At 36.2% G+C, this 25402-nt stretch overlaps 1 protein-coding gene across 4 annotated transcripts in view; it reads left to right on the top strand.

The window, feature by feature from the left end:
- The window catches only part of LOC150107176 (uncharacterized), a 163567-nt gene that overhangs the window by 10238 nt on the left and 127927 nt on the right, over window positions 1-25402 (top strand). The window contains exons 2-3 of one of the 4 annotated variants that reach the window (XM_090391711.1): window positions 3869-3993; window positions 18599-18645. The exons of 2 other annotated variants lie outside the window; for them this stretch is intronic. The gene's annotated coding sequence lies outside the window, so the exon portion shown is untranslated. The remainder of the gene's footprint in view (window positions 1-3868; window positions 3994-18598; window positions 18646-25402) is intronic. One more of the 4 variants, XM_090391710.1, reaches the window with a different exon arrangement.

Genomic DNA, 25402 nt, shown 5'->3' with positions numbered 1-25402 from the left:
AATTGTGAATTTTGTTGCATGGGTTGTATAAGCCACACAGCAGCACACCCAACTGAAATGGGCACAAGATACCACTGATATACACACACTGCTCGAAAAGAAGTCAAAAAATACCTTCATAGGCAAGCGGCATCTTGCCACCTAACAAGTTATTTGTTTATGGCTGGTATGCATTGGAAGAATATGATGCTCCCAAGTCAGTGCAACTGTGTCCCGGTGACATGGATGCGAGAAGTGAATTGAAGGCGTTTGAAAGAGACGTGTTAGAATACTATGTTGCAGGCTTATCTATTTGACAAATTGGGCCATCTCAGGTCAACAAGTCAGTCATACTGAGATGGAAGCGCAGGGAGTCAACTGCAAGTGCTGTCCGCAGTGGACATGATTGTAGAGTGCTATGTAAGATAATATGTAAACTGCCATTTTCATTGGCCGACATGTTGAATGTGGAGTTCCAGGCATTGACTGGAACATGAATCTGCACAAAAACATTCAGAACCAAGGCTCATAACATGGGTTTCCATGGTGGGACTGCAATATATAAGCATCACATTATCCGAACCAACATGCAACATCTTCAGTGGGTCATCAAAGTTTGGAAAGCTGTGTTATGGAGTGATGAATCATACTACACCCTCTATTGAGAAGATGGATGGGTGAGGCAGATGCCCAGTGAATGTCCCTTACCAGAGTGCATAACACCAACTATGAAATTCAGAGGTGGCAGTGTGATGGTGTGGTCCTATTTTTCCTGGTTTGGACTCTGATCTCTGTTTGTGGTGTCATGAGCACTGAACTCTGAGAGGTATCTGAACATTCTGGACAATGCAATGCCTCTTACTTTGTGGCATTTCTATGGAACTGAACATTGTGTTTTTCAGCAAGACAATGCACTGTCATAAGGCTGCTGCTATAACTGCATAGTTTGTGGATGTAAACATCACCACACTTTACTGGCCTCCATAGAGCCGTGATCTCAACCCTATTGAACATCTATGGGATGGAGTGTCTGGTGAGGTCAAGGGATGTCTGCCCCCCCACCACAATCCAGGACCTCATTACATTGTTAAATTGTATTTTCTATAGTTAAATACTCGTTTATCTTATTATACATTAACTTACTGTTTCTTGAATCTATCCTTTTGCTTACTTAAAACTTTATACAATCAAAATCCTACCGGCTACTCTATTGTTATGTCGCTGCTTTCTCTATATTATATCTTGTTCTACCTCTATAATAACTCTCCTTCTAATCTACTGTCGTGCCCTTAAAATATTAATTCAGATCTATCTCCTCTTCGGATATTGGCAAAATTTATATTTTGCTGCGCCAGCCAATATCCTATAACAGAAGAGACTCTTGTTCAGGGAAATATTTCTGAATTCTAAAGGGATACACACAGTTATTTTATTTCACGCTAGCGATGTGCGGATTCGGTTAGCAGTCGTAGACCGAATCTCAGTTAAGCAATTATATCTAAATTCCTTCCCGCCAAAAAGGTTCTATTTTATAAGTGGTGGTTTGAATTCGTAATCAGGCATAAACTCAGGTATAAGGTACAAAACATGTTTATTGGAAAAACATAAAACATTTACAGTTATGTAAGTTTAAATACTCAATGGATCAAAATTCACTCTAAGTTAAGGGTTATACTAATTCACAATGAATCTGAGTAAGTTAAATCCTTCAATCATGAAAGGATAAGATTAGGTTTAAGCATAATACTATTACTATATAATTCCTTTCACAAGTTATTCACAGAACACGCATTGAACACTTTCATTAATACTCTATCAATAATTATCTTAATTCTAAATTTCATTTTAAGCAAGCCTAGCCATTCACAAATTACTGCTTATTAACAACTCTTCTTTGTTCCACAAGGGCTTAATTAATTCAGTCAAATTCTCACTAAAAGTTCTCTACAAGTGTCCTTTAGTTACAATGAACACAAATTTCTTGTTCTTCTAAACGAATTTTAACATAGAACGAAAACTCTTACATTACCGGATCTTTTCAGATTTCATGCCGCCATCTCATGTAGGTCTGGATTACCTTACTGCCTATTCTTCGGCCGTCTTTGTGCCTGGCGATGTACTACACTTTTTCTTCTAATCATTTCCGACTGTTGCGTGCTGTCTACCGCTCCGCAGGAAACTTTCTCCAATGGGACATTCTGCTAAGGCTCAATTCCACATAAGCTGTCGTATCACGATCAGCTCTGCTTGAAAATCTTCAAGCATTTTCAAGAAAAGAAGTTGGCCCACCGCTCTCTCACGAATCCTCCGACAAACTCCCCCTAAAACTTGAATCCGGCACCCGAAGATCAACAGGTCAAAAAGCCCCTTAAAACGCGTGCTTCTTCTTTTATTCGCCCTATTCGGTCGCCCTCTATTCAATGTGGTTTTCACCCACGAACCCCATCGTTCATGCCCCTTGGGTGATCCTACACTCTCCCTAACCTGTCAGGTTACATTATTCTAGGTAGCCGCTCTGACGTCATTTTTCCGCGTAGGTATAGCCTCCATTGCTACGCTTGACTCGTACAGATTATATGCGATTATTCCAGATTACTACTTATAACTTTCTCAGAATATCGCAATGTACTAGACAGCTTACATGGGAATTACAAATAACCTAACAATAACTCTCACTATATGGCACACATGGACTACACATTATTACAAAACATAAAACAATACTTCATAATTATTAGCTGATGTGCAGATATCTCCTTAATTAGTAGTAGTTATCATGTTAAATCCTGAATAAAGAATTTACTTGTAAAGCTCTCCATTCAGGATCTAACAACATGCTTACAGGAAGAATGGTCCAAAGTTCCCATTGATCACTATCATATGCTTGTGGAAAGTATGCCCCATAGGATTGCTACAATCATTGCAGTGAAAGGAGGTCCTACATCTTATTAAGGTGGGCACACTGTGGTGTCTATTGACTTCTTTCCAAGCAGTGTGTTTGTAATATAACATGTGTATGTATTCAACATGAATCACTACAACTAGAGAAATCTGAATATGGAAATAAACATTATGGGGGCAGTGTAATAGCACTTCATCACACTTTGAACACGCTCTCAAACTTAAAATGATACTTATGTAACAGATGGGTTCTGAACCAGAAGATATCATGGTCTATCCACCCTTGTGCCTCGACAGAACAGAGTTTTCATGTTTTCTTTGGATGATGTGAGATTGGTGTTTTTGCGATCTTTTTTTTACCCCTCAACAGGGTACCCTGTTTGTTGAAAGTAAATGAGAAGGCAATTACACTGAACCTGATAAATACGAGAGAAAGAAAGAAAGAAAGGGAAGCCTCTTTATCGTTGATGGAGGGTAATCAGGAAGTGAGCGTATTAACAGGAAACAATATCGGAACTAAATTATATCTTTTAATCCCTTAACGTACCAATTAAAAATCAGAAGGCAGTCGTTTTTCTGCCAGTTTTTTGGGCGAGGGTGATTTGCTGGATCAAATTCATCATTATTTGAAAAATAGTGATGAATTTGTGCAAACGCAATGAAATAGCCGATACACGGCGTTGGCAACTTTTCTCGGCTGAAAGGAAATAGGCACAAGATTGTCTAGCATCTATATTCGGTTGTATTTATATGTGAAACCAAAATTCAAAATCAATTTTGGCGCAATAAACAAAAGACGTGTCACAGACTTCTTTGTATGCTAAGAATCTTTGATATTGACTCCTAGATTCCCACATGAGTACAAAAAAAAAGTATTCATTTAAAATTTCATTTTATAAATGATTGAAAAAAAAAATTAAAAAATATGCCACCTAACAACATAACCACATGAAAGTGTAAAAATAAAATTTTATTTTGTTTATTTAAGTTAGAGAAAGTTCAGTGCTTCTGTAGTGCAACTGGGAGAAATGGACATTGCACCCTTCGATTTGAAAAGACCTGAGATTGATTCGTGTCATGATGAGAGGAATCTGTTTACTTTTTCTTTTCAAGGTGAGTTATCAACCTCATACTGAGGTAGAAAGGTTTTTCTCCTGGTAACTTGGATTTGTTTTCATCCCACATACAGGCAAATTAGCCATGGTGGTAGTAGTGTTCTGTGTAGTTTGCTGTTAAGTAGGAGAGACAGTAAGAGTAGCCTAGGTAAAGTAGAAGAAATAAGATAAGTCTCATTGACTGTGGTGGATAATGATATCTTTGCACTGGTTTATAATATAAGAGTATACTGAGGATTTGAAATAGAAAGTGTTTATGATTTAGTTTTAAGTAGGATAAAATCGAATATCGTGTTGAAAAAAAAACTGTAAAGTTTTAAAAAGAAACAGCCTCGAGCACTTTTCAGAGGTGAAATGTAGACTTGAATATACAAATGTTATTTTAAGAAAAATGGCATACGAAGACGGTAATTAAGCTTGGAGATGCTGTGGTAGTTTGAAGGAACCATTGATTCAGCAGAAGTATTTGGCAAAGTTGTCTACAAGGGCAGAAAAATTGGCAACCCATGACAGATGCAAGAAGTAAAAGAGACAGTCCTGGAAAAGAAGAAACCATATTGAAACTTTCTAATAAGTAAGTCAGTAGATGCCTTGAGAGAATTCAGAGAAAAATGTAATAAAGCAAAGCAGTATGCAAGAGGTAGCTAAACAAAAGTCATGGGAAAACTGGTAAGAACATAAAAAAATTAATATAAGAAAGGTGGCAAAATATTCTGGAGGCTATTTGAAAAGCTTGGAAATGGAGGAAAGTGTACCGTAAAAAGAATCAAAGATGATAAATGTGACATTAAAATTGAAGATATTCTAGATGTCTAGAGTAATTACTTTGAAATATTTCTAAATGAAACAAGTGGTGCCGGCACAGTTGTAGACAACATTAAAGAGGATTGCAAATGTTTGAAGTAGAAAAAGCCTGAAATGTGGAAAGGCAGTTGGAATAGATTGAAAGGATGATAGTACATTGTGCTCTTTGATTGGAAAAGAACCGAGTTCAATTCTCATCATGATGAAAGGAATCTTTATATGGGCTTTTTTTCAATTGAAGGTGAGTTAGCTGTCTCATACAGATATAGTAGGGTTTCACCCTCCCGGAAACTCTGGTTTTTTCATTCCACATATGGGCAAATAGGCCACGAGAACACACAATTGACAAATAATATATATTGGTGATGGGCAGTGGATGGCACTGTGTGTGTTGATAGTGGTAGCGTCATGTAGTTAGATGATTCAGTAAAGGAGACGGTGAGTTAGTGGAGTAGTGTGCCCTCCCACGATATGTGTCCTTGGAGGTGTCATGTAATAATAATAGATGTTCAACTAGAAATGCTCTAATATAGATGTACTGCATAATTCAAAAGGCCTGGTCAGAGGATTGAATTCTGGATGATTGGAGTAGAGCTCTCAAAGTACCCATCTGTTAAAAGTGAAAATATAACTGGATGTGGGACTCACAGAGGAATTTCTCTGCTGTATGTTTTAGGTAAGATTTATGCAGTCATACTTGAGGAGAGGCTAAGAAAAATTGTTGAAGAGAAACTTGGAGAAGAATAAGCTGGGTTTTAGGCCAAACTAGGGTTGCCGTGATCATATTTTCACATTGAGAGATAATTAAGAAATCATGGGTATATAAGAAGGATGTGTATTCAAGTTTTATAGATCTGAAAGAGGCATATCAAGGTTCCAAGAGTAAATCTGTTTAAAACAATGCAACTGTAAGATGTAAATAGGACATTGAATTGAATGGTATATAGTCTATATTTATGTTGTAGGTAGTTGCAATTGAAGGAGGTACAGGTTTGATGTAAAATCAGATGTGAGGCAAGTGTACACATTATGTCCACTGTTATTCAACATCTATATGGATAACATTATGAAGGAAAGTAGCATTAAACATGAAATCAAAATTGAAAGTGTTAATATCGGCTCTTTACTTTATGCCAATGATGTTATACTTCTAAATAAATCCAGTACAATTTTTCAGGATTACTTTGCTGAAGTGAATAACTTCTGTAATGGCATGAAAATCAGTAATAGGAAAATCATAGAAAATATTTCAGCTATTTAGGCACAATTTTTCGGGATAGACAACAGAAATAGAAAATCTGCTTTGGTGGGAAGTTAGTTGAATAAATTTGTAATGGAATAAGAGAAAAATTAGTAAAAAAACTAAACCAGTTTTAACTTATGAATCAGAGAGCTGAATTAGAAGTAAAATATTTGATTAAAGATGTAAGCATTATGAGGAAAAAGAGAAATGGCCCCAGTTGAGCATGGAAAGATCACATCGAGTGAGTGATATCAGTGGAACTAGCTGCAGATCCAGATATGAGCTGTTGTGTTTGTATTCAAACAACAGCTAGAAGCTGTTGTGTGCTTGAAATGGTTGCACTAATTGCATCTGTTCAGCCAAAGATTGTCGGAATAAGTGAGACATGGTTGGAAGAGGACGATATCCTGACAGGAATAGAGATGGAAGGGTATGATGTGTTTCGTGAGGATAGAAGGGGTAAAAAGGGAGGGGGAGTGCTATTGATGATAAAGAGTTATGTCCATACAAAGTAGAGATGCAAGAGGGAAATAGTGCCAATGGTTTTGAGGCAGTATGGTGTGAGATAGAGGTGAATGGATTCAAATACTTGGTTGGATGTTGTTATAGACCAGGTAATGTGGATGTTGGTGATAATGAAATGTATAATCAAATTAACCAAGTAAATAAGAAAAGGGTGATCATTATGGGCGATTTTAATTATGACAATATAGACTGGAATGATCAGATAGCAACTGGAAGTAAAGAAAATGAGTTTCTTGAGTTTTTGAGGGATAACTACCTCAGACAGTATGTAACAGAGGGCACACGAGGATTGAAGGTCTTGGATTTGGTCATCTCATCAGAGGATGTAATTATAAATGAGATGTCAAATCATCCACCAATTGGTGAGAGTGACCATGAGGTGATTACATGGGTGGTTGCTATCAGTGTGAGGACCTCTGTGAGAAAAGGGTATATGTGGAAACTATAGAGGGGGGGGGTGATTTTGAAGAGCTCAGGAGACAGCTTGTGGGTGTAGCATGAAATGAGGAGTAAGCTGGAAAAGAGATCAATGCAGCTTGGGGGATTTTCAAAAACTATCTAGTAGATGCAATGTCAAATGCATTCCAAGGGTGAGGAGGTTAAATAAGGTAGGTGTGAAATGGATGAATAAAGAGATTTAGCATGCGATACAGAGAAAAAGGGCATTATGGAGGCAGCATAAGAAAAGTGGAAATAACCAAATCCACGAGGACTACAAAGACCAGGCAAGGTAGGTGACTTGGTTGGCGAGGGTAGCTAAAGAGAGGTATGAACAGCAGTTAGCTAATGAAGCCAAAAATAATCCTAAGGAGTTCTTTAGATATGTAGCCAGCAAAAGAAAGAATGATTATGGAAGGATGACATTGATAGGAGAAAATGGTATAAAGACAACTGTTGTGGAATGTGTGGTGGAGATACTTAATGAGCAGTTCATAAAGGTCTTTCAATCTTGTGAACGTGACTTCATGGAGAGATTGAGAGCAGTTGATGATGGGGGAGGAGAGACTGACTATAAGTGAGCAAGAGGTGTATGGGGAGTTGAGCAAACTAGATGTAAATAAGGCTGTGGGACTTGATAATATATCACCACGTATTCTGAAGGAATGTGCCAGGGAGTTGACACCTGCCTTGACATATTTTTTTAATACGAATCTTGCACTTGGTCAAGTTCCTAAGGAGTGGAAGGAGGGCAAGATTGTGCCACTTCATAAAGGAGGTGATCGAACTCAAGCATCAAACTATAGGCCTATCTGTGTGTCAGGTGTTGTGGTTAAGTTGTTGGAGAAGCTTGTGAGAACTAGGATCCAGAGTTGGGTTGACAACAATGGTATAATCTTTGATGGACAGCAGGGATTTGCTAAAGGGAGGTCATGTTTTAGTAATCTACTTACTTATTACAATAAAGTGACTGCTTCCTTGGGCAGAGGAGGATACACAGTAATATACTTAGATTTCGCAAAGGCTTTTGATAGAGTACCTCATGATAAATTGATAGTCAAACTAGTGCAGATGGGGTTGGATATTAGATTATTGCATTGGATTGGAGACTGGCTATCTGATAGGTAATAACAAGTTGTGTATGGGGGTGCAATATCCAGGAAAAGGAAAGTCACTAGTGGAGTGCCTCAGGGGTCTGTTTTGGGGCCATTACTGTTTAACTTGTATATAAACGATATAGGTGAAAATTTGGATGGAGATATTCAGTTGTTTGCAGATGATGCAAAGTTGGGACGAACCATGAAGAGTAGTGAAGATGTTGTGGCCTTACAAGAAGACTTGAATAAATTGAATGATTGGGCACGGAAATGGGGATGTGAGTTCAATGTTGCAAAATGTAAGCCTTTAAAATTTGGAGAACAAAGATGGGATGCAGAATTTATGCTTGGTGAGGATATATTGTCGGAGGTGGAAGAAATAAGAGATCTGGGGGTGATAGTGGATAAGGATCTGAAATTTAGAGGACACTTACGTGTAGAAGTAAGGAGATTCTTGTTCCATTGTATAAGGCTTTGATTAGGCTATACATGGACTATTGTGCCCAGATTTGGTCACCTGGTTTTCAGAAGGATGAAGAGATGTTGAAAGGATCCAAAGGTGATTGACTAAGGTAGTTTCTGACCTCTGCAATGTCGAGTATGAGGAAAGATTGGGAAGATGTAATTTGCAGAGTCTGGTGGACAGGAGGAAGAGGGGGAGATATGATAGAGACCTACAAGTTGGTAAGGTGTTGTTATAGGATCGATGCTGGAGAAGTTCCACACAAAATAGTGGGAGATCGGGGGAGAACCAGACATCATCCCTGGAAACTGTATAAAGAGGCTGTGAGTAGGGGAGTGAGTGAGAGGTAAGTTTTTTTCGTGCAGAGTTGTAAATGATTGGAATGCCTTGCCTGAGAGTGTGGTGTCTGCAAGGAGTTTGAATGTGTTCAAGGCACGGTATTATGAGCTGTGTGTGTAATAAAAGGACCTCCCAGATGTGTCTTTGACCCCATGAGGTTTTGGGGTAGTAATAATAATAATAATATTAATTGTATTATTAAGAAAGTCAAAATTAAGCTTTCCAAGAAATTATATTCTTGATTAATCCTTTATCCAGTGAACTCAATATGTAATTAGCCTAGTCATGAGGATATTTCATGCGCAGACTTTGTTCACTCACACTTGGATAAAGCAGCATCCACCATTAGCCAGAGATAGTTAGCCTAAGGTGATCACTAATTTTAAGTGACATGGCTAACAAATGCTGCTATCTCATGGTCCCCAACATGATATTTTATTGTGTGAAATGGTGTGGATGTAGCTTTGTTGGATGCTGTGATGTATGCTTTCCAATTTGACTGCTGTGAGTTTATATCTATAAACAGGGCTTGACAAATGTGGTACTTCACTTGCCCATGAAGAGTAGATTTTGTCAGCTGGCTAGTAGCTGTAGACCAGACAAAATAGAATATTTGTTATTTAATAAAAAATAACTGTAAACAAAATCTTTTTATTTTTCAAAAACACATGCAGCATCACTAATTGGTTTATGGAACTCCTAACTTATTGAGATATGTCATTAAAAATTGTAGTTCTTTTGCAAGTATATTTTTATTTGATTGAAACATAAGCTAGGATTTTGCAAAAGCTTTTGATAGACTGCCACACAAGAAGCTGGTAAATAAATTGAAACAGATGGGGTTGGATAACAGACTTCTGAGTTGGATCAGTGACTGGCTGTCAGATAGGTATCAGAAAGTTATATATGGGCAGTATCCTGAAAAAGAAAGATCACTAGTGGTGTCCCTCAGGGGTCAGTTTTGGGACCATTGTTGTTCACGTTGTATGTTAATGATATTGGGATGGAACTAGTGATATGGCTGTTTGCAGATGATGCAAAACTGGGGAGAGCAATGCAGAGTCAAGTGGCTGTTATGGCTTTACAAGACGACTTGAATAGATTGCATGAATGGCAGGTAAGTGGAACTGTCAGTTCAGTGTTGCAAAAGTGTAAGGTTTTGAGATTTGGTAAGCAACGATTGGGATGCAAAGTATACACTTGGTGGGGAAACTTTAACGGAAGTAGAGGAGGAGATGAGAGATCTAGGAGTGATGGTGGACAAGGACCTGAAATTCAGGGGCCACATTACACGTTGTGACGACGTCGTTTCAGATAATGGCAATGATGCAGAGAATCCTGACATGCAGAAATAGAGAGGATATTGATACCATTGTATAAGGCCTTGATTAAGCCTCATGGATTAGTGTACACAGATTTGGTTGCTGGGTTTTCATGGTGACAAGGATATGTTGGAAAGGGTTCAGAGAAGATTCACAAAGGTGGTCAGTGGTCTTTGGAATGTGAAGTAAGAGGACAGGTTGAGAGAATGTAAGTTGCAGAGCCTTTTGAATAGGAGGAAGAGGAGGGGGGGTATGATTGAGACATCTAAGCTAGTCAGGGATTGTTATCAGGTTGACATGAAAGAGATTTTTCGTAGAATGGTGGGGGGGTGCATAGAACATGAGGCTATTGCTGGAAATTATATGAGGAAGGTGTGAGAAGAAGATAGAGGAGCAGGTTCGCTGCATGGAGAGTGGTTAGTGAGTCGAATGCATTGGCTGAGTGTGTTGTGAATGTAGACACATTGAATCAGTTTAAAGCACAGTTGGATGAGCATTGTGTGCAATAGTATGTACCTCCCACAATGAGGCTCCATGGAAGTCAGATGTTAATAATAATATTTTTTGCATTGTGAGTAGGAGAGAGAATAATTTGTTGGTCTTTCTGTATAAATATTGTGGATTGGTACTGTTGTTTGGTTTGGGGTTTCATCATCAGTAAGTGTTTAATGTGAGTGTTTCTAAAAGTTGATTTCTGTTCGCATGTGCAAAGCCTTTTCTTATAGTTCTAGAAATGTTATTTTGATGGTTTATTGAATTCTTTGTGCTTTTCAATTAATAATTTCAAAGAAAAGCAGCTGTTTGTGCAGGATCTTCCCTTGCAGAATCCATTTTCTCACTGTAATGGCTAGTTCTAGTTTTTATAATTTCTGCATTACAGCTACCTCTTTTTATAAATTAATAAAAATTTTAATAACTGTGGCCTTCTGTCAAGATTCTGGTTGTTCTTTTCCCATCCCATACTCTTTCAGGAAATCAAAGTCTTGATTTCCTGAAATTTTCATTTGCATATTTTCATCAGCATAGTTTAATTTGTCATTAAATTCCTGTATAGAAATTCAGTCAACTAGCTTTTTTTTTTTTTTCTTTCTTTCTTATTTATTTATTTTTAATATTGATCACATAAACGAGAATTGGAGAGGCCTCTAAGCATATCAGTGCCGTGTGTAGGATGCAGGTGAGGACTGAGGTAATTTATTAATTTTATTTATGTATTTATTTTTTTAAGAGCTGTAGTTGGGACAGCTGTTGCTTGTGTTAACAGATGCAACAGAAGCAGAGGAATGATAGCTGCCAATTCACTGAGGCAATGACTATGGAAGTGTCTGTAGAATAGACAGAGCTGAAACACTATCTGTGAGATAGAGGCTGAAGTGAAACTGTAAGAGAATGAGTCTCAATGAGCCTAATTGATTGCCTCTTGATAGCATCAAGGATTTTAAGGGAAATTTTAGGTGCACCACCCCAAACATGTAAGCAGTATTCTAAGCAGTGGCGGCCGGCGAAAATTTTAAGTGGGGATGCTGGTTTTCAGATTTCTTGGTTGTCAAACCATGACACAGGATCGGATCGACGAAATTTTGACAACCAAAAAAAAAAAAAAAACCTACACCTTCTTTCTACAAATGAACTACAAATATCACAGTCACGAGATTTTTTATTTTATAAAGTACAACTCAACTAGAAAAAAAAATCAGACAAATAAAACATTCTTTGTTTTAGAAAGATTCTACAATTCAACTAAAAAAATCACAGTAATAAATATAAAAATTCTTTGGTTTATAAAGATCTAACAACTCAACTAAAAAAATCACGGTGATAAATATAAAATATTAGATGTTCAAGTTACTTGACTTTATACTTGAATCAAGTATAACACAAAATTTAAAGAAAAGAAAATCATAAAAACATTTTTTTAAAATTATAACTATAAGAAATAATATCATGGGCTTATTTTAACTATTTAAAAATCACAAAACTAATATTAGTTATCCTTTGTTTTAATTAAAATCTTACTCTTTCTTTTTGAACTTATCACTAGATTTGGCTATTTTCAATAGAGCCTTGTTATTCAGTAAATAATCATGCATTTGAAGACAATTAAAATCGTAGTTTTCGAGACATTGAAGAATACTTTCAACAGTATTTATTGAAAGTCTATTTCTATCCTCCGTCCATTGGATTTCCATTAAGGAAAATATTCTCTCACCATTACCATTGTGACCAGGTATAGAAAAAGCATATTCACTTATATTATACAAATCTTTATATTGATCCGGGAATTCCGTTTCCATTTTTGAAAATATAAATGCTCATTTTTCTGAAGCTATTTTTTTATTCCACTCTGAAGATTTTAATTCTTCCTCTAATATGGTTTTCAATGTGGTGATTTGATTAAATAAGTATGTGTCATTTATATCAATATTTTTTTGTCTTCAAATATTCAAAACTTTTTTCCACATCTTCCCACTTTGGAATTTCTTCCAAAGTCATCCATGAAAACACTGAATATTTTTCCAATGGTATTGTCCACTGTTTTAAATATTCAGTCATTGTTTCATAAAATTTTGTTATTTCTTCGTCAAATTCATTGATTTGTTTTTTTTTTGAAATGAATCCACTTTCTTCATATTTTTTTTATTATTGTTTTAACTTGAAATGGTACAAAATTATTATTTAACTTTTCTATTGCTGTTTTGACACTAGATTTTATAACCTCTGAAACTTCTATAATCGAATTTTTTCTTCCTTCAATTTTTAATATTTGAAAATGAAAACTACTACATTGGCTATGTAGGAACCAAAGATAGGCTTCACTAAGAGGGTTTTAAAAAAATCTAGTAAAGTCTTTGGTGCTTTTTTTCCTCCGACAAGAAAAAAATATTCAAGAGCATCAAATGATTTCATAGTTTGCTCGATAGCGGGTAGCAGCGATAACCATCTTGTTTTACAATGTGACAGTAATTTTTTATATTCTACATCCACAAAATTGCAAAAATCTTTTAGTCTTTCTGTTCTTACAGTGTATGTAGCAAAATAATTAAATACTGTAGTTTTAAAATAATCTGTTCAACATCGAAGATAATTGGTCGGCCGCGGTTTGTAATGTATTTTGTAATATGTGGGCTAGACATCCAATTCCTTCAATGTCTGCTCCAATTTCTTTTTTTAGTTTAGTGTGCACATTATTAGTATCTTTTCTTTCTCGGCCCCCAAAATTAACATTTGCATTGTCGCCGCTAAATCCAATGCAATTTTTAGTATCGATTTTCAAATCCTTCAAAGTTTGAACACAGAAATTGGCTGCCATATCTGATGTCTCCCATTTTAAATTGCTCAATTTTAATAATTTTAAGTTTATGCTGGTCTTGGAAAAATACTGAATCATGATTGAAAAAATGTTTTGATCCTTGTGATTACTAGCATCGGTGCTGATGGAATAAAATGAACAATTTTCAATTTCGTTACAAATTATATTAATCGAATTAGATGCAAGAATCCGATTAATTAAACTCATTTTCATTTTTGCTGAAGAATACTGTGTTGCAATTTTTGAATCGTTGAATATTTTCGGTATTAACCTATTGAGACAGTCTGTAGATGCAAAAGATTGATGTTGTTTAATCATGTGATAAGTGAAACACAATTCTGCTGCCATAATTTTTTTCTTCTTCTGAACTATCTTGTTTTACAAACTAATTTGTAATAGTTTTTTTTTTTTACTCATACTTGATGCTGCTACATTGGATTGATGTTTCTCTTTTTTTATATGATTTTTTATATAGGCAAATTCCCCATGACTTATACTTAAATAACTGTTACAATGTTTACAAAAGCCTTTGTATTCTATCCTGCCTCTTTTGATAAAAGGATAATTTTCACTATACTTTTCTAAAAATTTGCATTGTCTCTTCAGCATTTTCAAAAAAAAAAAAAAAAAAAAAAAATCAGTTAACACCTTTTATTCCCGTATATAGGGAGTAGGCGAGGACGTTTAGCCCTATCTAACTTTTGGAGACTGAGTGGGCAGTTCAATCTCCACTGGTACCCAAACTATCACTAATTAAGCGGTGAAGAGAGAGAGACAGCTCAACAAGTGCCGCCATCTCATGGTCCCTAACACTCGTATTTAATGCCTGAAATAATGTGGGTTCTACGGTCAATTTTCTTGAGTTTACGGGGACAAAAAACCCGAGTTTCCGGGAGGAAAAAACCTGCTTGCCCATGCCAGAGATCGACTAACTCGGGAACCGGTCGAAAAAAAGGCTTAAAAAAATTTCTTCTAGTCACCGACTAGATTCACAACCAAAAAATCTTCCTTCGTGCAGTCAAGCGCCGTGGTGTGCAAACGCTACATCCACTGAGCTACACAGGGCATTTTCAGTAGGTCTAAAAATAAATAATGTAATTAGAAACGTTATTATTAATTTCAAAGAATATATTTCAAGTAATTACTAATGATCAAGTTTTAAAATAGTAATAACTTAACTTACATAAGAATACAAAAACATAACCTACAAACGGAATACAAAATAAAATATAGTAAATAAATCAACTGTCAATGGAACTAAATGCATCTACCCTGGCTCGCAGTCGAACAGCACTGTTTTAATGTATGTGATCACTGGAAGTTCCCACCAGATAACATCATGAAATGAGACAGGCTCACGGTTAAATCATAATAATATACACAAATACACTGCTAAAAATTTCTTTAGTTCAGTGAAAGCGGATTTCGAAAGCTTTCCAATATTTTGAAGCGTCACAAATGATCTATTCGGAACATCGGAATTTGAGGCTTAAAATCGGGACGTCTGACAACCCTAGGTGCTGCATATACAAAAAAAAAAAAAAAAAACTTTTTTTTTCCTAATCAGTAACAAATTTATTAATAAATAAATTTACATATTAAAAAATTGCTTTATTAAAATTATTTCATCCTCACCACGAACAAACACCAATAATAAAAGTTTCGTATCAATAGCAATGACAAGTGCAAACGAATATCGACGTTAGATCGCAGTGCATTTGTTTCGTATAACAATAATTGAAAAAATATAATTCTTTTCATATTTTCAACAGTAACACTCATCATAATTCAGCCATGTATCTATAATAAATAAATAATTATATGTTATTTTAAAAAATAAAATAAGATTTACAAAAAATAGTTCACCACGAATACGCACCAATAATAAATGTTTCATATCTCACAAGAATAACGCGTGGAAGCATATAATACACTGCCGAAGCGGCAGTGTATCATATCACAGTGTATCAATTTAATTTTTTCATTTTTTTCCTTGGGGGTGCTGCAGTGTCACAGTGCTTATGTACAAGCCGCCACTGATTCTAAGCATTGGCAGATTTGAGATATGTATATAGTTAGGAGTTGAATGAGTATAATATGGCCTCTTGAACAAAAGAGAATATCTAGTTTTTTGGATGCTCAGGAGGCTATTGACAAAAAATGATGTGTTTATGCCAGGAGAGACTGGAGGTAAATGTTAGTCCAAAGAGAGTGAGATCTGATCTTGTCTGATGATTTGTATAAAACAGCTGAGCATAAGGGTAGGTGAGCTGAGATATCTTTTGTGAGAGAAAAGGCAAGACCGTGTTTTGGTGGCATTGAACATAAGGTTGTCCTCTCCTTATTGAAGGATAGCATGAAGATCGATGTTTAAGGCACTGATTGTAGATCTTGTAACCTGTGATGTCAAAGTACTGCGTGGTTTGTCAGATTAGTAGGATGAGTGGAGAATACTATGGTCTGCAAGCTGTAGATAGGATTAGTGGTTATTGTGAGTGGATCATTTATGTACAGGAGAAATATAGTAGGTGATAGGACAGAGCCTTGAGGCACTCCAGTATTTGGTGGAGCTTGAAGAGAGGGAGTCATCTATCATGACTTGCAGAGAACGACCAGAGAGAAAGCTGACTACCCAATTGCACAGAGTAGCAGGGAGACCAAACGATGGCAATTTAGCAGGCCTCTATGGCAAACATAGTCGAAAGCTTTGGAAATGTCAACGGCAACAGCACAAGTTTCTCCAAATCTTTCCTTGGCACATGTCCAGTGGTGGGTGATGTAAGCTACAAGGGCAGCTGTGGATCTTGAATGGCGGGATGCATACTGGTGGTCGCTGATTAATTGGCTGTTGATGACTTTTTCCATTATTTTGGAGAGGACAGAGGTGATGGCAATTGGCCAGTAGTTTGATCCAGCAGCCTTAGCAAGGGACTAGAAAGCATGGCTTCCATTTAGATAGACGGCAAGTGTTCTGCTGTTGGCCTTTATAAAGTATGATTTGGATCTGTTGATGACTTAATTGCATATGTTGCATGCTTTGGTGTAGGCAGAGTATGAAGTTAAAGTTCTTGAAGTGAGCCACCTGTGGTAAGCTGAATTTTTTTTTTGACTGCTTTGACACACTTTTGGTTGAACCAGGGCTTGGAAAGCAGATGAGGATTATGGGTTGAATGGGGGATGAAGGTCTTCATGTCAGTGAGAATAATTTCTATGACTTGTTCACAGCAGGTGTTAGGGTTAGATGAGAGGACATAATAGTCAGTCCAAGGAAAAGAGAAGGAGTAGAAATTCTGGGGATCATCTCAATTGGCTCCTTTGTAGTGTCAGAGGACGATAGAAGATGTTGGAGGAGGGAAGCACTCTGAAAGAGGAGATTTGTACAAATTTGTGGTCTGAGTTGCTGAGAAGAGAGATGACCTCTACTGTGTATTTGGAAGGAGAACTCATCAAAAAGAGATATTTGGAGAGTGAAGAGGATTATCAGGAATTTCAATACTTCCTTCTAATGAAAAAAAAAAAAAAATGAAATATACATGAAACTATTAGGCAATGTACATCTAATCAGCCACTCTCCTGTTCATGTTACGATTTTGCTGCTACTGATTACCCTTCTTATAGTTTATCCTAACAATTAGAAAAATTTCTTATTCCTCACACTGACCATATTTTTTCTTACATCAAAAATTCTATCAATTTTGAAGCTTCTGCTATTGAAAATGTAATTATAAATTATAATATTATGGTCAGTTCTGGCATTGCTTCTCTCTTTGTCAGTATCCTCTCTAATGACACATTAACACTTTTAAAAAATTTTCACTCTGACATCATGGATCTCTAACCTTTGCTATCTATGGAGGTTATTCTCTTGGAATCACAAAATATAGCATTCAGTCTACCTTTAGGCCTTAACAAATATTGGCCATCCTTATTTGCAAAGAGTAGAAAGAATACTCTGTACCTTGTCATTAAATATTATAGGAATCGGTTACTTATTTATCACTTACAATTAATGAATCCATTAGTAGAACCCCAGACAATTTAAAATGCTAGACATTGCCTAATGGTTTGATGTATATTTATTTTATTTTTTTCATTAGAGGCCATTAGGATAAATATTTTAGATTAATTAATATAGGCAGTTACTTAGTTTAGCTGGCATGCATTGTGACATTGCTTGTGTATATTCATATACAGGCAGCTCCCGACTTATGTAGATTTAACTTAAGCTGATCCTTAGTTATGGATTATGAGCAATCTAAGCAAAACTCCCAATGAAACGACGTGTTTTGGGGACAGCATGTTGGCAGATTATTATTATTATTATTATTATTTGACACCTCCAGGGAGTCCAAAGACTCATCGAGGGAGAGAGTGTGCCAACAGCATCGAACAATTGGTCCCCTTCCAACTACTAACCACGCTCAAACTTACTTAACTGAGCCATTAGTAGCAGAGGCTCTACCAATCAATCAACCTTTGCCGGCAAAATAGATGTGGCATTCTCTTATCTTTTTTTATTGTACCCTAATTTGCAAGGTTAAATAATGAGCAGTGTACCCACTTGAGATAAGAATAATCTTGAGATGAAATTACATATTAAGAATTGCGAAGGTGAACAAGGCATTATAAACTGGTTTCATCGACTGTGAATGAATACAGTCATTAAGAATGATTTTGCATTAAAGAAAATTTACATTATCTGAATCATTGAAATTCACTATTATGTTTTGAATTATTTTTAAATTGTTTTAAATCTATGATTTTCATAATTTATTTATGCTACCTTACCGTGAACAATTTATTTTAAATTTCCTTCTTTTAGCACTTGATAAACAATTTTAGCTTAAACATTTCTACTTCGATTTAATACCATCAGCTTTGAGAGCCAATCTGACTTAAGTAAGTTTCTATGGACATTGTGGAGGACGGTCCATAAGCAATGATTGATTTGTATATATAATATGGTGAAATTTGTTGTAGTCATGAAGATAATTGAATCATGTAGGTGTTGAAATATTTAAACTGTAGTCATTTGTCATGACTGGATATTTTTTTTTTTTAGATTATGATGGTAACCCTTGAAATCTACTATGTCAATTAACTATCATAGTAAGTTTCCTATTTTTTTTGCTTATTAATCTTCATTTTAAGCTATGAGCCCAGTTATTGTTTATTAATACTTGAGGTGTATTTGAAAGTTGGCAAATGTATTATTATTCCTTCTGCAGATAATGAAGTGAAAGATTATCAATTTGCCCTTGCTTTCCCTTAACACATGCTGAAATTTTACTTATGCCCATGTTGACATCAAGATTTTTCAGTATCTTACTGAGACACACACTCACACTCAGACATCCATCTGCTTGACATAGCATCTGGTATTATTTCCATGGTTTATACTACCTACCAGAGTTGTCACTAAGTAGTTTTGTTCGGTTCTGCTGGCTACTTAGCTGAATAGATGGTGTCTCTTTTCATCAACTTGATAGGTTCAAATCCTGCTGCAGGCATACATGTCTTAAGTGGCAGGTGATTTTTGTTGATTGGTCTGTATAGCTAAGTAAAATCATGTTCTATATTATCAAAGAAAGAATTGATCACTTCAAGGTTCATGTCTCTTTAGAACAGGCTGGATTTTTTGAAGGGAGAGACCAGATCTCAAATCTCAGATGCTTTATTGAGAAATCAAAAGAAGTCAGTAGTCCTGCTTACTTATGCTTTGACCACATCAATGCCTTTGGCTTTTTAAATTGGAAATTGATTTGGGAAATAATGTCTAAGTCTGCTTTCCCTAACATCTACATTTAGAAAGTCGACTTTACAACAATAACCAAACTACAGTAAGACTTGATAACACATTATCAGATTGGGTATGTTTGCAAAAAAGGAGTAAGGCAAGGTGTATATTATCTCCTGGGTGCTTTAATCTTTATGATGAGGAAATAATTGGAATAGAGGCATATTGATAGGCAGCTCAAGAATCACTAACTAAAGATATGATTAATGACATAGTACTAATAACAGAAACAAAAAGGACATGAATGAACTCCTTGGAATAATAGAATGCCATAGTTTAACATTATTTTTAACATCTGACTTCCATGGGCAGATGTTAATAATAATAATAGACTCATACAGAGTCATATAGACTCATAAAATGATACTCATAATAGACTTTTATAGACTCAAGATCAATGTAAGTAAAACAAAGCTGATGATTCTAGATAGGAATCATAATGGAAATATTTTAGGAACTGGGTGCATTGTTCTCTTTGAACAGGAGTCATGTGGAGTGGAGGAAGTAAAAAGACAGATTATAATGGGAAGATCTGCAATGATTCAGCCCACCAAGATCTGGAAGAACAGAAAAATATCTGTCGATACAAAGATCATACTGGTTAGATCCTTTGTCTTTTTTGTGGTTCTTTATGGCTCAGTCTTGGACAGTGAATGCAGCAATTGAGATGAAGGATCAATACTTTTGAAATGTGGGCCTGGAGAAGGATGCTTCAAGTTCCTCGGACAGAGAAAAGAACCAACCCGAGCATCAGACATCAATCTTGGTGAACATGGAAGAACTATTCATGTAAGGTAAGATGCCAGGAGCTAGAAGAAATGGCAGGCCCCCATGGAAGGTGGCGAGATTACATTTCTGCTTTTACTGGACAACGTTACTAAGGTTAATCCATGAAGGATACACTTGGAATGACAGAAATCAGAGACAAATGGAGAAGACTAATAAATTAGAGTCGCAAGTCTTCAGTCATGGGAGATTGACTATGAGAGGAGACAACTAAGTTCTTATGTTATCTAACTCAAAGCTCATCTGTGGCACTAATACTCTAGGTTTTGCAGTCTTTGTCGATAGAAGGCACAAAAAAGAAATTGCTTCCTCTTCAACTGATACTCTCCCGTGAACTGGATTTATATGTTTTGGTCATTTCCTTGTCAATAAATGACTATGCAAAATTTGGTGGCAGTGAGTCTACTGTTTCTCAAGGTGTGTGTCAAAAACAGCATAACATGTGCAAGGGGAACTTAAATGGAATATTATTATTATTAAAATTATTATTATTAAACAAGACCTCATGGAGTCAAAGACTCATCTAGGAGATCCTTTTATCTCACACACATCTCATCATACCGGGTCTTAAACACATTCAAACTCCTTGCAGACACCACACTCTCAGGCAAGGCATTCCAATCATTCACAACTCTGCACGAAAAAAACCTGCCTCTCACTCCCCTACTCACACCCTCTTTATACAGTTTCCAGGTATGACCTCTGGTTCTCCCCTGATCTCCCACTATTCTCTGTAGAACTTCTCCACCATTGATCCTATAACAACCCCTATACAACATTTTACTAGTCAGGTGGAAACCATGCAGCTCGTGTCATTTGATCATTTGTGCAAATTTGCATAGGGCTTGTTGCAGACGTCTTTTTTGATTGAAATTAAAAATCTGAATATGAATATAGGTCTAACACAGAATGATTACAAAGATTTGGCTTCTCAAATTAAAAAAAGTAGTCATGTATTTTTTAAAGTATTAAACTGTGATTATGTCAATCCCATCCACAAAAAGTTACTAACCTGTAGTATTTTAAGCGCTGTTAAATTAAGGTTTAAAAGCTAAGTTAAGGTTTAAGTAATCTAAACCACCCTTGGCTTTGGTACATACACAAAGCAGTACTTTCATATATCAGTTTAGCTTATAACCTTGAAACAAACTAAAACTTACTTACCCATTTTAACAAGCCATTGCAGTTTGTTTTATTTCATAGGAAGGTGAAAAGAGGATGGGAGGGGAAGTGCTGTTAATGATAGCAGATAGCAGAGTACTATCATTTTCAACTTCCACAAAATTGTGGAAGTGGAAAATGATAGTACGTGCGAATATTTTGAATCTATGTGGTGTCAAGTTGAAATTTACATAATAAAATTTAAAAGGATGTTTCTGTAAGCCAGAATGTAGAAAGTACTAATTGTGAAATGTTTAGACAAATTAGTTCCTTCCTGATTTATGCTTGCATATAGACCTACACTTCACCTTGCAGGTATTCGAAACCATATCTGATGGAATAAGATGGTTAATCCTCATTCCCAACGTATATTGCATGTGCTGTTCTGATTGGCCCATTTTGAGGGACGAAAACCTGAGTTTCCAGGAGAACCCTCCCTCCACCTCTATATGAGTGCTGCTCACTCACCATTTGATTGAAAACACCTGATGAAGGTTCCTCACATCATAGACTACTTGAACCAGGGCTTTCTAACCAAAGGGCTCATCTAAACCAGTTGAGGTATGGAGGCTGCAAATTAGTTGGATATGCAAAAAAGTGATCCTGATGAGAGATTATATTACAGGAATATAGATTGGAAGGAGGAGATAGTGTATGGGAACAAGGAGAGAATTTGTTAAATTTCTGAAGAATAACTATCTTAAGCAGCATGTGGAAGTAACTTGAGGTTTTAGTGTTGTTGGATTTGGTGAATGAAGTATTAACACTGTTGCTGACTGGTGAGAGTGATCATGAAGTACTTGTTTGGGAAGAGAAGTGATGAAACAAGAAAAGGTTTCTTCCAGAAAAGGATATACAGGCAGTCCTCGGTTTACACCTCACTTCCGTTCCTGAAAAAAACGGGCGTAAACCGAATCGGCATAAAACAAACCAAATTTTAATTCGAGGTACAAAGTTATGTTCCGTGAGTCAAAAAATATGATGCATATGAAGTAACATTATATTTAAAGCTTTGATAATACATACATATATATTTGTTAAAATAAATTATTAATGACGAAAACAAAACAAAATTATATGCAAAAAATATGAAACTTTGAAAAGATATTACATATTTCTATGTTGAAGTTCCTGGTTTCGGATCACCTGCATTTTTTTTGAAAAAATTATCCAGTGTTAACTGCATAGATTTTCTTTTTCTTTCTTTAAGGAGTTCAGTGTGAGGTTGAATAGATGCGATTACACTCCTTTTTACGGTCGCACTTCGTTCCCAGTCATGGTCTATTTTGCAGAGTTCATCTGTCAATATCTCTATGCTTGTAAGGATACGCTGTAAATCGGCAGATTTTATATCTCTCTGAGGACCTTCTTCGTTTTCTTTCTCCTCCTTTGGATCTTCACTTAATTGTTCAGCTAATTTTTTTAAGTCTTCATTGGAAAGCGGTTTATCATGGCTCACTAAGACTTCTGTCACATCTTCAGCTGTAATATCGTCTAATCCCACCTCTCACACAAGCTTGGTAACGTCTTCAATAACATTCTCCTCTTGCCCTAATTCCTCGAAGTCATGCGTAAATGTTGGAAGAAGTTTTCGCCATGCTCCTTTTAAACACTTTGCTGACACTTCGTTCCAAGCTGCCTTGATGTTGTTAATGCCCGTCAAAATATCAATATGCCAATATAATAGTCTTTAATAGTTTTTCCTGAAGTGTCCAAGACTCTTACCATTTCCATAAATGCTATACGGAGGTAATAGGCTTTCAAGATTGATATAATCCCCTGATCCATCGGTTGCTTTTGCAACCGATGTGCTCCTCTCCCTCAAGCTTACAACAAGAACTCCTTACTATAAAAACGTTAATGGAATTTAATGGTTACAACCCTAATCAAATCCAGCAGATAATTGATTCCTATGTTCCAACACCACAGGATTCTTCAACAGACCGCACGGTTCCAATCCCTTATGTTTCTGCCATTTCTGAAACGATTTGTATGCTGCATTGCATAAAGTTTGTGATTAATTTTGCTTAATTTCAGGAAATCCATTCCACTTGCTTACCACATACAATATATATTATGTGGCATGCATGAACAAGACATCCATTGCAGGATCCCTGGAAAATAAGCACCATCAAAAAAAAAGGGTTATCTGTGGAAAGTAAATTAGCTGAGATCTTGCTAAATAATAGCTATAAGATGCTATATGTGGGCAAAGGAAAGGAAGGAGTGTTGATGGCTTTCAACACCAGTCATAATGATAAACTTGATTGGATTGTGCCTATGTTCCTAAAGAAGGTTCTCCTGAGGAGAAAATGGAAAAGTTAGTCTTTATTAGAGATCTAAACAGTAAGGCAGGAAATGAATCCCAGGTAACATATAAACATTTTGGGAGGATTTGGAGAGAAAGGCAAAGCTAATGATAATGGTAAGTTCCTACTAGATTTAAGTTCAGGATACAGAGTCATTACTTAATCATATTTCACTATACTGTCTACTAGTTCATATGGAGAGAAGACATAAGTGAAAAAAAAAAACTGTTGGAAATCATCATCATGCTGGTTCAGGATAAAAGATTATACAGGGATTTGAAATTGGAAATAATCCTGCTTAGTTTAAAGCAGAATAAAAATAAATGCCATATCAAAAAGACAAATATGAAAGGAAGTTTTAAAAAAGAATTGGTCAAGTAGCATTTAGAGGTGAACTTGAAGAGAAAATGAGTAAACTCTGAAGAAAACATTGATTGATTCAGCTAGAGAGGCATGTGGATTGTCTACAAAGATAGAAAAATCAAAACTCCATGGTGGACAGAATAAAGACAGTTGGAAAAGAGGAAAGCATATTAAAATTTACTAACAAGTAAGTTGTCAGATGCTCTGAGAGAGAGAGTACAGAGAAAAATGGAAGAGCACTAAACTTTGTGTAAAATTTTTAAACAAGTGTCATGGGAAGGCTTTGGTAAGAATTCAGAAGACAACTATCACAAAAGTGGCAAAGCATTTTGGAGGCTGTTGGAAAACCTTTGAAATGGAGGAAAAAACTGAAGATCAAACTATTCTTGTCTGGAGTAATTATTATTATAACACTAGACCTCCATAGAGTCAAAAGACTCATTGCTGCAGACAAACACTGTTGCACAAAACCCATCAAACTGTGCTTTCAACTCATTCAATGTATCTGCATTTACCACAATGTCTGGCAACACATTCTACTCACTAACCATTCTCCATGCAAAGAACCTGCTTCTTATGCCCCTGCTCACACCCTCTTTATACATCTTCCAGGTATGTCCCTTGTTCTATCCCCCTTCTCCTATTTTACAAAAAATTTCTTTCACATTAACCTGGTAACAACCTATTACCAATTTAAATGTTCACAAGGCTTTGTAAATTGCAGTCTCTCAATCTGACCTCATATCCCACACCCCAAAAGACCAGTTACATCCTTAGTCTTCTCTGGACAGTTTCCAGTATATCCTCATCACCATGAAAACCCAGAACCAATAATCCATGCTAATCCTGATCAAGGTCTTATACAATGGAACCAGGACCTTTATTTCTACAAGTTAAAGTCCTCTGCATCATTGCCATAATCTGACGTAATGTTTTCACAAGTTGTGTAATGTGACTGACCTCTGAATTTCATATTCTTGTCCACCACCACTCCGAGGTCTCTTATCTCCTCAACTTCCTCCAAAATTTTCCTGCCAAATGTATACTTTGCATATCAAATTTCAGAACCTTACACTTTGCAATATTGAATTGACAGTTCCATAGTGTTACCCATTCAAACAATCTATTCAAGTCTTCCTGCAAGGTCACAATATCTTGATTTCCCCATCACTCTCCCCAGTTTTGTATCATCTACAATGGTCCCAAAACTGACCCCTGTAGCACACCACAAGTGACTTACCTTTTTCAAGATTCCCCCCCCCCCACACACACAATATGTTGATACTTATCTGATAGCCATTCACCTATCCTCATTAGTCTCTCATCCAATCCCACCTGCTTTAGTTTAGTGACCAATTTGTGGTGTGACAGTCTATCTAAAACTTTGTAAAACCCAAGTACACCACTGTATATGCATCTCCCTTGTCCAATACATTCATTACCTTGTTAT

Source organism: Typopeltis vanoorti, chromosome 4 (genome assembly GCF_054136105.1).
Source record: "Typopeltis vanoorti isolate ZY-2024b chromosome 4, IOZ_Tvanoo_1.0, whole genome shotgun sequence".
Classification (NCBI taxonomy): Eukaryota; Metazoa; Arthropoda; class Arachnida; order Uropygi; family Thelyphonidae; genus Typopeltis; species Typopeltis vanoorti.
Note: the sequence above shows the minus strand (reverse complement) of the source record. Positions and strands in the feature narration are given on the sequence as shown.